Raw genomic sequence first — 14432 nt, 5'->3', positions numbered from 1 at the left:
CTCAAAATAAATATTATTTGCATTTTCACATGCATATGTTTTTTTACGGTTAGAGTGTGAACTGGCACATGTTTATTTAGATTGTTATTTATGTTTCGTGTGTAGTTCAAGATAGGAAATATGCTTGAGGAACAATTAGGGCTATAAGAATTCCGTCCGTGACGGAGTGGTTAGCACAGTGCGCTACGATGTCTGATGTCCTGGGTTCGAAGCCCGTCGTGCGTTTGGGTGTTCTTTGTGAGTGCCCCTTCATCAATTTCATCATATCACTCATCCTCGTCGTCGCGATTAGCAAGAGGTGAAAGAAAAACGACGCTAAATAAGAAAATAAAAAGACTTATAAGAATCAATCTTATTTCCGGACGTGTCCTACATTTTATAGTTGTGTCTGGCCTCCGGAAGGAATTTGAAAGAAATCTCAAATGTCTTATACGTATTTTGAGCATCACGTAACTTCAAATTAGATGGAGAAACAGAAAAACAGAGGGAAGTCTAAGATAACGTGGTTCCTTGGAGAAGTATGCTTAAATCAAAGAGTGTGCATGGTTGCTACTGGATGTTCGGAAAAACAATTACGATCCCAGCTCAGAAATTACTTCACGATTTTCTAGATCCGAAAAAGTCCGGATATATGTATAAAATGCTTACTTTGTGAAGTTTTATCGATATAAGTGTCGGTAATTTGTTCGAAGTAACAAGTAATTTTTCTCGTTATTGGAGAAATAAGGCACACAATTCTGTTTTTTCCCAGTGTATAGTAGTTTTTTTTTTACATATTAATAAACAAGAACTTTCAGAATGCATGGATTGTTTTCTCTTCCTGGCCCCACGTTCTGTCTTACATACACAAGTTGAAATCACATACAGCCGTGCTATTAATTAGCAGTTGAGGAATTCAACCGTTCACTTCAACATTAATTTTTCAGCTGAAGATGTGTCATATTCTCGTTATATGCTAAGATGTCCTAGTAACCTATTATAGTTACTGAAATAAAAAGTAGGCTTAATTCAGGAAATGCATGTTACTTCTCTCTTCATAAACTTTTGTCTTCTCGTTTAATATCTAAGAAACTAAAAGTTAAAATATACAAAACAGTAATTTTGCCTGTAGTATTATATGGATGTGAAACTTGGTTCCTTGAAGGAGGAACATAAGTTGAGAGTATGTGAAAATAAGATCCTTAGGAAAATCTTTGGACCTAAAAGGGATGAGGAGACAGGTGAGTGGAGAAGGTTACATAATTTAGAACTACATAATTTGTATTCATGTCCAGATATTATTATAATAATTAAATCAAGAAGACTTAGGTGGGCAGGCCATGTGGCACGAATGGGAGAGGAAAGAGGAGTTTACAGGATTCTTGTTGGAAAACCTGATGGTAAGAGACCTGTAGGAAGGCCAAGACGAAGATGGAGGGACAACGTTGAGATGGACCTAAGGGAAATCGGTAGGGATGGAAAAGGGTATATAGGACTTGCTCAAGATAGGGAAAGATGGAAGGCCTGTGTTGCTGCAGCCATGAACCTTCGGGTTTAAGAAGGCTAGGGAGTTAGTTAGTTAGTTAGTTAGTTAGCAAATACGATCGTGTTCAACATTTTGAGACAATTTGTCCTACTTTCCGCTGACGAGTCATCTGATAGCCCTATGTGTGATGAGAACTGTTTTTACTCAATTTCTGATATAATTTATTCCAGCATTTCCTTCAACTTCTATTACCTTGTTATTACCTCCAATGCTTACACAACTTTTCCTTCGTGCTCGACCTTTGGGTTCAGAAATGTTTACAACACCCTCATCTCCCGCGTGTGAATAGCAGGCAACAACACTCTGGAAGACCATAATGTATACAACTTGTTTACTACATATTTTACGAAAATATTAGAATGTTAGCTTGATATAACTGTGGATTGGAACGAACGAAATAAAATACCTCTTTTATACGCACACTGGAACGAGCGCAGGCCTGCTGTGAGTCACTCTGGCAGTGAAGGTCACTGATCGAAGCAGTTGGTGCTTGCTTACTACAAGCAGGCGCCTTATCTTTCCTCAAGGAAACACGGAAATCTTAGTTACTTTCTTTCGCCAGACTAATGGTGAACATTTACAGGAACGTAAGGAGTAATATCGTATTCTATTGGAATTAGATTTCGTGGTGTTTAAAAGATATCATAACAATATGTAAATCTCTTTTGTAACCTACACTGAACTTATTTTAAAGTTTCATTGACATGTGAAAGCGGAAATTAAGAGATCCTTCTTCCTTACGATTTCTAAACAACCGAAGAGTGTGGTGAACGTGAAACTACTTATTGTTCGCATCAACGATATGCATTATACAAATGGTCCTTAATCAAAAACCCTATTACATCACAGGAAGTGATATTTAAAACAATTCTACCACGTATCCAACGTAACCAATATTCTGATTGATTCCAAGCTTCTGTTTGGGTTATTTTGTGTCGCATTTTTACCTCTTGCGATAATCGCGACGACGAAGATGATGGGTAATGATACGAATGCAATGCTACATCTAAGCCTCAACAGGTTTCAAAAATGGATCCTCTGGCTTTGTAGAGAGTTACGGTGATTTTGCTTTTTATTTTCATTTGGTATTTTAAGTCTACTTTATGCACACGAAGGCTAATCGAGACTGCATCTACAGTTTAAAGTGGGATCCTAACCACTGTGTCTCCACCGGGTATCGACAGAGGACTCCTTGATTACAATGCGACTCCTCTACTACAGCGCCATCGGGAAGGATGAGAGAGAGAGAGAGAGAGAGAGAGAGAGAGAGAGAGAGTGTGTGTTACGGTGACTACGATAATGAAGAATTGAAAGTAGCAGAACGCCTAAGCTATTCTTTTGTCAATATTGGAATCGTTAATGAATGTTATGAATGTAAGTTCAAATTGAAAAAAATAAACTACTTGTAAAAGATTTCCAGAGTGCCGTTACAAATCGTTAATTTTTCTCTTTCCACACATTACTTTGCTACTATGTAGATATTTGCATGCTAAGTTGTAGAAAGTGCTGCATTTTCAGTGTTTGGAATTGCGATTTATTTCTGAGAATGGAGTGAGTAGTGGGAAAAGGATCACCTCACATGTTTGGATTAAACCTCGCCGCCAAAAAAAAAAAGACACAAAATATATATCGGCTGTTGTTCTTATAAGGAAATATAACATGTATGAATTGTCTCAAGAAATATTGGAGCCTATTCACATCCCAACGGAACAGGGGCGCCGACTTGTCAAAATTATTGGGGGGCTCTGATCACTGAAATAAATTAATGAGTGACTCATTCTCTCCCTTTTTTAAGTTTTGGCCTCAGAGTTCGGAATCTCATAAAAGCCACGAATTCCTCAAAAATATCACAGATCTAATGCAGAATATTAATTGTCCACGGATGGATATGTCACAAGTTTCGTCAACCATAATAAGCAAAATATTCCCGACTTTTAATATCTGCTACCACGGAGCGCAAAACAGATCTCCATAATATATGAATGATCTCGTTCTGAATGTCATGTTAGAGCCATTTGTAGCCCAAACGTCCCATCCACTACCCTAGTTCATGCACATCGTCTCTTGAAACTCTTTTTAGTAAAAAATTTAACAATACTCATAATTACATACTTAGTATATAGTAATAAGTCATGTATTTTGCTGTCTCTGTTCATAGCCCCCCCCCCCCAAAGTTGATGGTTTAGCTGTCTCAGACCCCCAAATTGATGGTCTAGTACATTTCAAATGTGTATTTAAAGTTAAGTTCATGTTGCACAATTCAGAGTAAACTTTACAAGAGAAGCAAAATAATACATTAGGTCCTGTACAGCAAAATTATTGGGGGGCTCTGCCCCCACATCGTTAACATTGGGGGGGCTCAAGCCCCCCAAGCTCCATGGAGTCGGCGCCTATGCTACGGAACTTGGAAGAAAGCCCACGTAGAGATTGGGAAGTTTTGTTACGACAAAATCGGGATGTATAGTAAATTAAAATGCAAAGTCCTATCTTGTGCTTTGCACCAAGCCATGAAGGCGTATAGGGGTGGAGTTAGTGGAGTTAGGGCCCCACGCTTTCTTCATCAGGCGGAAGGTGGGAATGATGTGATCAGCACCACGGCCCTGGCCGCCATACCCCCCCCTTTCCCCAGAGTTTCCTCCAGGTACCGACTTTATACGACGCTGGGTGGGCACCGAAGCAGCTTGAACAGGTGGACAAAATCCCGATTATCCCCCGAGGATCGAACCCAGATCTCTCGCATGGTAATAAAACGCCCTAACGACTGTGCTACTGCGGCACATACAGTAATTAAGGCAAGAATAGTTTTAGCGTTTCGTTCAACGTTTTTAGGGGAATCATTTTCGGAGATATAACGTGTAGCTCTTGTCGCTTCTGCGACCTGGGTTGAGGAAAGGCGATTTTCTGACGAACAACATTCCACCTGACAAGTCACGTGACTTTCCTACATTTCCTGTGCCTGTTGGCTTTTACATGAAAGACGAGTTGCTCTTGAGACAGACAGAATCACCCGATCACCTAAAGGCGCAATGTGTGTTGCCTACCTTTCCGGCATTATTTACTGCCATTAAAGTCTTATGGGGAAGAACTTTTTTCCACCACTGTACTTCGATTAGTCTCATCGTTCACCGTTGAGTATTACTGAGTAATTAATAATAAGAATAATACAACGACATAGTAACAAATCTAATAATAATACGTTTTAATAATAAAAGCTTCGTATCAAAGAGACTGTGACAGGGTGGAAAAAGAATCCTACCAGTTTTGTTTTTATATATTTTCAAGAACAGCGCATAATATAATTGTCTATTTTTGCGTGACAATTTTCATTATAATCAAGAAATAGGAGGGAATTCGAGAAACATGCCATGTATACTAGTGACAAGCTAGATACATTTTTTAAACTAGTACTGCTGGTCTAAGCCAGCGTACCAACCTCTCATATATATATTACAGTGTTTAAATTAAAGAGGATCATGTCATTTGGGGGGGGGGTTATATCATATATAATTCTTTGTACATATTTAATCAACGAAATAAATAGTATTTATATACATTTTTAAACGGAACGTCTGGGTATCATTGTTATAATATAATTGAGTTTTTCCCTAATATCCATGGTAAAGAATATGGTAGTTATTCTATGTCTTTAATTCGATTGAACCGCATTGTTAGTTTTTTTTAAATGTTATGCTAATTATTTTACCTGGGGAAGTAACGAAAACAAGTGACAGGTCGAGCCAAGGCAGGTTACTCCCCCCATAAGAGAAATAGAGCAAAACAAACTTAATTTTTTCTCTAATCCCACAGATTCCACACTGAACTGTAGGTTCAGTCCCGATTAGCCTTGCTGTGGACTTAAAAAGAAACTCAAACAAACTTAATGGTTTCGACCCAGATTTTCATGACACAGGTAAGTCTTCAATCTGTACGTCTTGTCCCAATTAGCCTATCTGAGCACAAAATAGACTTAAAACCAACGTTAAAGAAAGTATTTCAAGAATAAGTAACAGTCATAAGAGTACAATGTAAATATTATTTTAGACAACAGATAAATAAGCATAATTAATGTGACATTCAAAGCGTTCCTGAACTTACTACACTGCACCACAAAAGAGGTTTATATTTTGGGATCTAATCTATTTATGTTAAAATTGAATCGTCGCAATCGTAACTCTGGTGTAGGTGTGTCTACCTTTATTATGAATTGCAGCTGAAACATGTAATATTTCTTTTTAAACGATATAAAAAGTGTATATTCTTTGCTTATGCACGCTGCACTTATCCTCTAATGTCAATCGACTCCTGCGATTTGTTTACGAACAAAGATCAACTTCCAAAAAAACATGAACGCGTCTCAAATAACATATGGAAATATTGATCAACTTTGATGTACGGGTTAAGTTGGTATTTGCATCTAGTGATTGATTTTATGGTTGCAAATGTCTAGTCCTTGGGAGGGGAAATTCTATATATAATATCCCATGCTTCTAAAAACAATTACTAGAAACACATTGGAAATTCTTCAAATACCGCACCACATTTACATATAAAATTATTTGAAGAAGGAGTACCGTCATTTCTTACATGTGATAAAATTCAATAATATTACGGTGATGATGCCGAAAAGTATAGGGATGGTTTACAGTAAGATTACTTTACAGTATTTCTGTAGTAAGCATTGAATTGAACTTCTAAATTGGGTGTAAATCTAAATTTTCAACGTACAATTTTCTTCTCTTTAAGTCTCTAATTTTTCCTGTATAATGCACTATCTCCAAATTATAGAAGATTATTTAGTTATATTGTCCATTGCATAAGAACAATTAAAGAAATAATAGCTATAAAATTAAATTTCACTACTCACTGCGTTAGTGGGAGCAGTTGAAATCATAATAGTTTCTGCTGTTCAAAATACTCACCTGAAAAATAGAAAGAAAAATTACAGATCTCTAGGAAAATTCACATAAGAATAAAAACTTCAAATATATAAGTTATACTACGAATTAACTACTACCATCTATTTTTTCTAAATGTATGTGCCCCTCTATTATCTCCATTGTAGAATGTTACACAAAGTTAATTATGTGTAAATGTAGGTCTAAACGTGAAGACACTAAAAATTTGAAGTGCTACACATTTCAACCAACATTTCTGACGATTACCAGCAAGAACGGAAATTCCTTCTTATAATGCTATTTCTATGCTTTGCATTTGAGCCTGTAACATTGCAAATCTAGTTTGTTATCTTTTACTATGAAAAAATAATAAACAATTTATTTTACATTCCATGTAGAAAAGTACATTTTCAAACAAACATTAATCCTTGGTTTCAAAATATATATCGTGCTAGTGCGTGTGGAAAAATAGAAAAAAATAATTGAATGCATACGAATGGTGTTTATTTACATAAGGCAAAGGGTTTAATTTTCAATTATCTATTGTTTAACTTCCACAAATGAAAACAATTTTGTGATAATGCCCGATGGAATTAAACATAAAAACTTGAAATATAAAAGCATTCCACCCTACCATGAAGGCAGATTGGAGTGAAAAATATGTTTTTTTTTACATTTTTGCACATTATACTTTAAAACTAAGCAGTACTGACTGGTCATTTTCTTATATATTCCTAACATTTAGTATTCAAACTAGGAAAAATTGCACTTGCATGAAAAATATATTAAAAGTAAGAACACAATCATAAAATATAAATTAAAGTGAATGACAATAATATGAAAGCACGCAAATTCACGTAATGTATGAACCATTCAAAATTAGTTGTGCCTCAATTCAAACACGTCAATACCTTGACATGCCCAGAGCAAAAGGCAACAGTTCTTCAGAGGTGACAAACGACTCAATGAAGCCATTCTGAATACTGAGAGCCCTTCGGCTGTTAGACATATGCAAGATGTAAGGAAAAACACTAGTTCACGCGAGTGATCTTTCAGTCATACATCACAAAATGGTATACACATTGTGCTCTCCACACGATTCAGAGAGCAATTATGTTCTCTCGATCTGACGTTCACTGCCCTATGGAATGGGAAAGCTGATGGGACTAGAGACCCTCCAAAAATATTGAGAAAATCAAAAGCAGTAAATAACTTAGGAAAAAGCATAGTGGTAACTGAACCCACACTCCAATGGGACCGACGATTACAATTTTTAAAACGAAGGTTAAAAATAGTAATTATGATATATTTAGCTGTGTATTCCGTCCCCACTCTTCACAATTCAGTCCCCTCCGAAAATAAATCCTGTGTAGGCCAGTAATTAACGCTACATTACAATCGAATCGATTAACCGATTGAATAAATTTGATAGGTTATTCCAATTTTAAACAATTGATCGATTATCCAGTACGATTAACCGATTAAATCGATAGTTTATCTATCAGTATACAGAAATCTCTCTATATATAAAAACGGATGCATGTGTCTGGGTGTGTGTGGATGTATGTTTGTTCCGGCATCACTCTCGAACGCCTTAAGCAATTTCAACCAATCCTGCTATACGTATCACTTGCAATCTGGAAATAATATTTTAGGGGTAAAACACCCCTGGCACCCCTAAGAGTGGGGTGGGAAGGAGTGATATGTAAAAATAATCCACAACGACCGATATTAAATTACGCACAAATAGACATCCGCGACTCTATGCAATCCCGCACAACGACAGTGTTTCTCGGGTTGTCTAACATTCAGGCTGTGTTGCGAAAACGACCGATATTATTGTGGAATCCATAGTGCTCGTGACACTCCCAAACCGGTTCTACTTCAAGTTCATTACCTATCGGCATGGGGGATGAGAGGGGGTGAAAAATAAAATGCCACAAATGACCTAGATTAGTGTCGAATCCATAGTTTTCGGTATCTAAGCTAATTGGTGACATTCACGATGAAATAAAATTAGTTACATTTTACACTATAGTTACAATTCATTATTTTCCTGGCTAAAGAAGATTGGTATAAATAAATACCCGGACAACGCAGGGTAATCAGCTAGTATATATATAAAATAGAGAGAGACAAGAGGAATAGATTGAGAGAGAGATATTTAAGAGAGGAAGGGAAATATAATTTCTCATGAGATATTTTCTCTTTAATTGTAAAAATAATTCCACAAAATATTACATATATATCTTGGTTCCATAGGATTTAGCTGCCTCAACTTCTAAGACAACAATTACGATTATTATATCAGATAGATAATAATCTTCAAAAAATATGTACACTATTGAGAGAAAGAGAGAGAGACAGAGAGAGAGAAAGAGGGAGAGAGAGAGAGAGAGAGAGAGAGAGAGAGAGAGTGTGTGTGTGTGTGTGTGTGTGTGTGTGTGTGTGTGTGTGTGTGTTGAGCCGCACTATCTCAGCTTGAAGAGTATTATTTTGTGATTTTTAGTTACAATTGTAGTGGATGCATCAGCATTGAGGCTATTTGTACAAAGTGTATGATACGAGACTTCAACAGCAGGGTCAGCGAGTGAATGTCTGAATGTATTGAAAACACTATTCTAAATGAAGGACAGATATATCTGTTCTCAGAAAGAAAGCAGGTAAATCCTTTTCTATCGTGCAACGTATGTTCTAAAGTGTTTTGATACTAACAATACCTCTACCATGCAAAACCATGAATTACACCCTATTTCTAAAGTTTTATCCACATTGAAAGGATTGATTGATTGAGTTTGTGTTTTAAGTTCACTTCATGCACAGTAAGGCTAATTGGGACTGGACCTACAGTTTAAAGTGGGATCCGAATCACTATGTGCCTCCACCGGGTATCGAACTCGGGACCCCTTGATTGCAAGGCGACGACGCTACAACTGTGCCATCGGGGAGGTCACACATTGAATGGATTTCGCTACGTGATTCAATGAGACGAATTCATTGAATTTTGGAAAACTTCTTACCATTCTCCTTTACCCCTTCTCCATCTTTACATGACTGTCACTTTTTCATTGTAATATTTCATTGTTGCTCTATCAACAATAATAGAGATATACATTATGGTTCATTAGCAACGGAACAGCGATCTTGCTTTCTACTCGAGATACAGATACTAAATTGTAAGTAAATATTTCTATATTTGGTTCGTTCTTTCACATTTTGGTTTGTAATCATTTAAAAAAATCTTAGTATCATCGACCACCACATAATTTTCTCTTTGTTGAACTTATTATAATTAAATTGTGAAAATCCCCTGTGATTAGGTCGGGGGAAGGGAAGCAAAATGCTCGATGAAAGTTTAGTCGGGGGAAGGAGGAATAATTCTATTCCATTTCGACGCTTTTTCAATCTTTGTATGGATGGGTCCACAACAGAAGTGTACTAGACTGCGTCCGGACACAAGAATATACGATCCATTTGTTTATTTACTGTAATTTTAGATTCAACTAGATGATTACCCGGTATTTATTTATCGCAATATTTTATTCGATAGGAATATAATTAATTCTAACTATGGTTTAAAATGTAACTAATTTTAAATGTGATCGTGAAAGTCAATAATTAGCTTAGCGACTCCGAAAACTATGGATTCGATACTAATCTAGGTCATTTGTGGCATTTTATTTTTCACCCCCTCCCTTTCCCCATGCCGATAGGTGCTGAACTTGAAGTAGAACTGGATTGGAAGTTTCACTATTCATGTTAGCGACCCCCCACTAATATCGGTCGTTTTCGCAACACAAAGTCATATCAGCCTGAATGTTACGCAACCCGAGAAACACTGTCGTTGTGCGGGATTGCATAGAGTCACGGATGTCTGTTTGTGCGAATTTTAATATCGGTTATTTTAGATTATTTTTACATGTCACCCCTTTGGACCCCACCCCTGTGGGTGCCAGGGATGTCTTACCCCCAAAGTATTATTTTCAGATTCCAAGTGGTACGTGTACCAAGTTTGGTTGAACTTGCTCCAGGCGTTCGAGAGTTATGCCAGAACAAACATACATACATACACACACACACAGACATAAATCTATTTCTATATATATAGAAGATTGTATGCATGCCAGACCTCTAATGCAGAAATGGAACTCATATTTACTCCAAGTAAAGTCGAATGTAAACTAAGTTCACTAATCTTCTTATATTAAATTAGTCTTGCGAATTGAATGTGAGCATATATTTTCAAATACTGGATAGCATATGAAACACTGTTGGTCGAACATTAGATTGAACTTCTTCAGTCTTAAGAAAATATACCATTCTACAATATTAGTATTTGTTCAGTTTTACACATCTCCACTTAACAAAACTGCTGTTACGTACCTTTCAGTCTAACCTGGAATTTTCCCTTCGCTCCTCATGTCGTGTCAAAAGACTCCAGCGATCACAAGGCGTTGAAATGAAAACTTACTACTTCACCTTAATGCAACGTATATTTTTGGAAACACATACTTACAGCAATCAAATGAACTTTAAACCACATATAATTATTTCGACATTTTTCTGCCACTATTAACCCGTTGCTATCCTGATTTTTGCTTATTGATCAATCTCTCAGTTTTTTAAATGTTGCCAGATCCTTCTACATCAAGATTAGTTTATCTGTCCAGCTCACACTAGTTGTCTATGACGTCATTAATATTTGCCAAATTAAAAAGTGAACAAACATCAACATTTCAACTAAATAACAAAGTATCACTTGTAACGTCCAGGGCATTACCCTGCATACAACATTAAATGTTAGGGGATGGCAACTGCCCCCTTGCCCTCCTTGTGCAAGCCTATGCTTTCAGAGGCTTTACTACGCATTCTTGGTTCTACTGTATGCACGGAATATTACGTATCTTTAATTTGAAATTTTCGAATTTCATAGAAAGAAACGTTCGGCGCAAATTACCATTAATTTCCATTCAATATTGCATACATATTCGAATAATTAGTGTCCCTTTGTAGCATGTAAGTAGTATAGACGAAGAAAATTAGATGAAATTACAGAAATACTCAAAGTTCCCGAATTTTTTCCCGCCAATTTCTTTATAAAACTAACTTAAACTGTCCGAAAGTTTAAAGTTTATTCGTGATACGTCAGTGGTTGCTGGTGCTTTCACCGTATCTTTAATAAAAAAAGTTAAAAAAAAATCAGGTTTATTTTATAGCACAGACTGTGTAGCAATCTGATACGCACTTTAATCTAATGACATTCAACCAAAAGCCAAACTCTTGATAAAAAGAATGCGTATTTTTTCAGAACTGGAAATAAGTTAAGTCAATATCTTTACTTTAGGTTCTAATATCAGTGCTCTTATTTGGCCCGGCAGCAGTCTTCGGGGACATTATTCCCTTACATTATAATGTGCATTAAAGTTGCAGGATGATCGCTATAAAACGTTCACTCACAGACTCTCTCCGAAGATTTCGTAACGATTAAACGAATTTTATACGAGCCGAAGCGTCACCGCAGAAAGGTTCACGAGATGGCGTCTGTAAAGCGAAATCGCTCTTCTTTTATTTGTTAACCTTTTGCAAGCGCAGCGTCTCTCTTTATATTATGGTTTCAGGCCGTGGCTCCCTATTGAACTTTTGCTGAGAAAAGATTTTCAGAGGATACTATACTAGATATGAACGTATCGTATACAGTCTTGTAATGGGACAGTTTTTCTTTAAAAGCTGGCTATCTAACACTTCAACATAATAAAAATAGTATTTTTCCGCATTATTGCATCAAGTAATGGCGCCTGCCTGGCAGTGTATTGGGTACTTGCTTTTGATATGTGAGAAATTGGACACGAATTTATTGAATATTAATGTTTTTGGCATGATTAATATCTAGATTTGTTAACATTTTCAAACACTAATTGGTATAATAAACAGTGGTATAAACTTTTACATGCTTGGTATTCCCAAATTATAAAAGACAGAAATGGAATTCTGCACACAAAATACCTAAATTGACACCGTCTTTAAAAATATGCAATTATACTTTAGGTAAATTCAACAAGTTTCAAGTTTTGGGGTCATTTTTTGATAATGAACTTTATGAGAGTCGAATTCGTAGTATTGTATGTCTTCAGAGGAGGATAAAACAAATTGTAATTCATTACAATAAAGATGGATTTGTTCTTAAAGTTCGGTTGTTTACTGTTTCTCATTCTTTCGTTGCTGTTCATTGGATACTGCTTATTAGAATTTGTATTATTGCTTTATTTATATTTATATTATCCTGCTGAAGAAGTTAAATTAATTGATTTGATTGGTTTGATTTGCTGTTTTAAGTCCACTTTATGCACAGTAAGGCTAATCGGGACTGGACCTACAGTTTAAAGTGGGATCCGAACCACTTGTGCCTCCACCGGGTATCGAACCCGGGACCCCTTGATTACAAGGCAATGACGCTACCACTACGCCATGGGGAGGCCCTTAAATTAATTGAAAGTTGAAAGTTGAAAACTATTACGTGCTATCTTAATATAACAGCTGGTTCATTTCTTGTAACTGGCACAAGGAAGCAGCATGCAGAATTTACTAATTGGAATAATTAATGTTTGAGTAACACACACATGGTTTTATACACAAAGAATGTTTCCAAGATAGAGTATTCCCAATCATAAAAATGGATTACACAGTATAAACTTTCCCTTGGCTTTGAAAGTTCAACTTGATGAGGTGGCTAAATAAAATGACAACACATGAGAATGGATATGTGTTACTGATGTGAAATCGGGAAAAAAATAAGAAATACCATGGTGTGTATCGGATATTCGCTTATCTGATTTTTCGCGTAAAATAGTTTTCCAAGTATCTAATAATATTAATAATAATAATAATGGTTGAAAGTTATTATTATTGTTCTTACGTCCTAAAATTTGATCTAAGATCTTGCCCCCATGAAAATCTGTGTAAGAAGATATTTCTTAAGTTTTCCCTATCCGCAGAATTCTGAATACACGAACGAAGAGGATCGCATGCGACGTACACTGACCGTATTACCCACTCCAACAGTTGCGATTTCAATGTTGATTTTGTAAATACTCGAGCGAAGCATACCGCACATCGCAATGAGTATATGCAATGGAGAGTTTGAAGGAAATGAGCTTACCTTGCCCACATTCCGCAACAAACTTCCCTTGACGTGGCGGCGGTTCACCCCCCGCCCCTCAACCCCCTCCGAGCTGCTGCTTCGAGAACTCCCTGCAGAGGACTTGTGGCTCCCGCAACCAAATCCGCAGCAACCGCTAAGTTGCTGTTTATCCACCTCGACTTTTCTGGAACTGACGTCTTCGCTAAGCTCAAGGGAGCCATCTGCCGGGAGCCCATAGAATTAGAGTCGGAACTTCCTTCAAAGCAGGTGGAGTCCCTCTAGGTGACCGAAACTGTCGGTTGAACGCAAACAAGGAGGGTTGGAATAAAAGGGGTGAGGAAGATGGAAGGAAAAGAGAGTTACGAAGTTGAAATAAAAGCCCCCGAGGAAATTTAAAACCAGGGAACTAGAAACTTAGCTCCTGTTCCCACACGACACTCGCATCCTGCTTTTAGTCGTGTCCAAAATAAGCTTGCTGGTCCATTTTGTTTCAAGACGAGTTCCTTCGTCGCAAAGCTTCTCTAATTTGTGTTCGGATTACTTGTTCTGTTCTTGATATATGAGAAAGCAGCAACTTCCCTGAACGAGAAGACTGCATCAGGAGTTCTTGTTTTGCCAACAAGAACTTGGTTCAACAATGCAATGACATTATAGCTCTGTCGACAACTAACGGGCTCTTCTTAGTGTCTATGAAAACCAATTCACTAAAGCTATGATCTTTTACGCCATAATCTGTGCATCAGCGTCAAATTTCTACTTCTCTCTCCTCTCCCTGAGTTTCTCATCATCCTGAGTTGCTTCTCTCCATGAGTTGCATTTCTCCTTGAGCTTCTCCTCTCAATGTGTATTTTCCCTTCCAAAGCTGTTCCTCTCC

The 14432-nt window shown here is 36.9% G+C and overlaps 1 protein-coding gene across 2 annotated transcripts in view; it reads right to left on the bottom strand.

The window, feature by feature from the left end:
- LOC145992043 (C3 and PZP-like alpha-2-macroglobulin domain-containing protein 8) overlaps window positions 1-14432 on the bottom strand; it is a 911691-nt gene that overhangs the window by 588710 nt on the left and 308549 nt on the right. Inside the window, exon 1 of one of the 2 annotated variants that reach the window (XM_083128165.1) lies at window positions 10804-10952. The exons of the other annotated variant lie outside the window; for it this stretch is intronic. The gene's annotated coding sequence lies outside the window, so the exon portion shown is untranslated. Of the gene's footprint in view, window positions 1-10803; window positions 10953-14432 lie in introns of those variants that run through there. 2 annotated transcript variants of the gene reach the window in all.

Source organism: Lepisma saccharinum, chromosome 9 (genome assembly GCF_977018435.1).
Source record: "Lepisma saccharinum chromosome 9, izLepSacc3.1, whole genome shotgun sequence".
Lineage (NCBI taxonomy): Eukaryota > Metazoa > Arthropoda > Insecta > Zygentoma > Lepismatidae > Lepisma > Lepisma saccharinum.
Note: the sequence above shows the minus strand (reverse complement) of the source record. Positions and strands in the feature narration are given on the sequence as shown.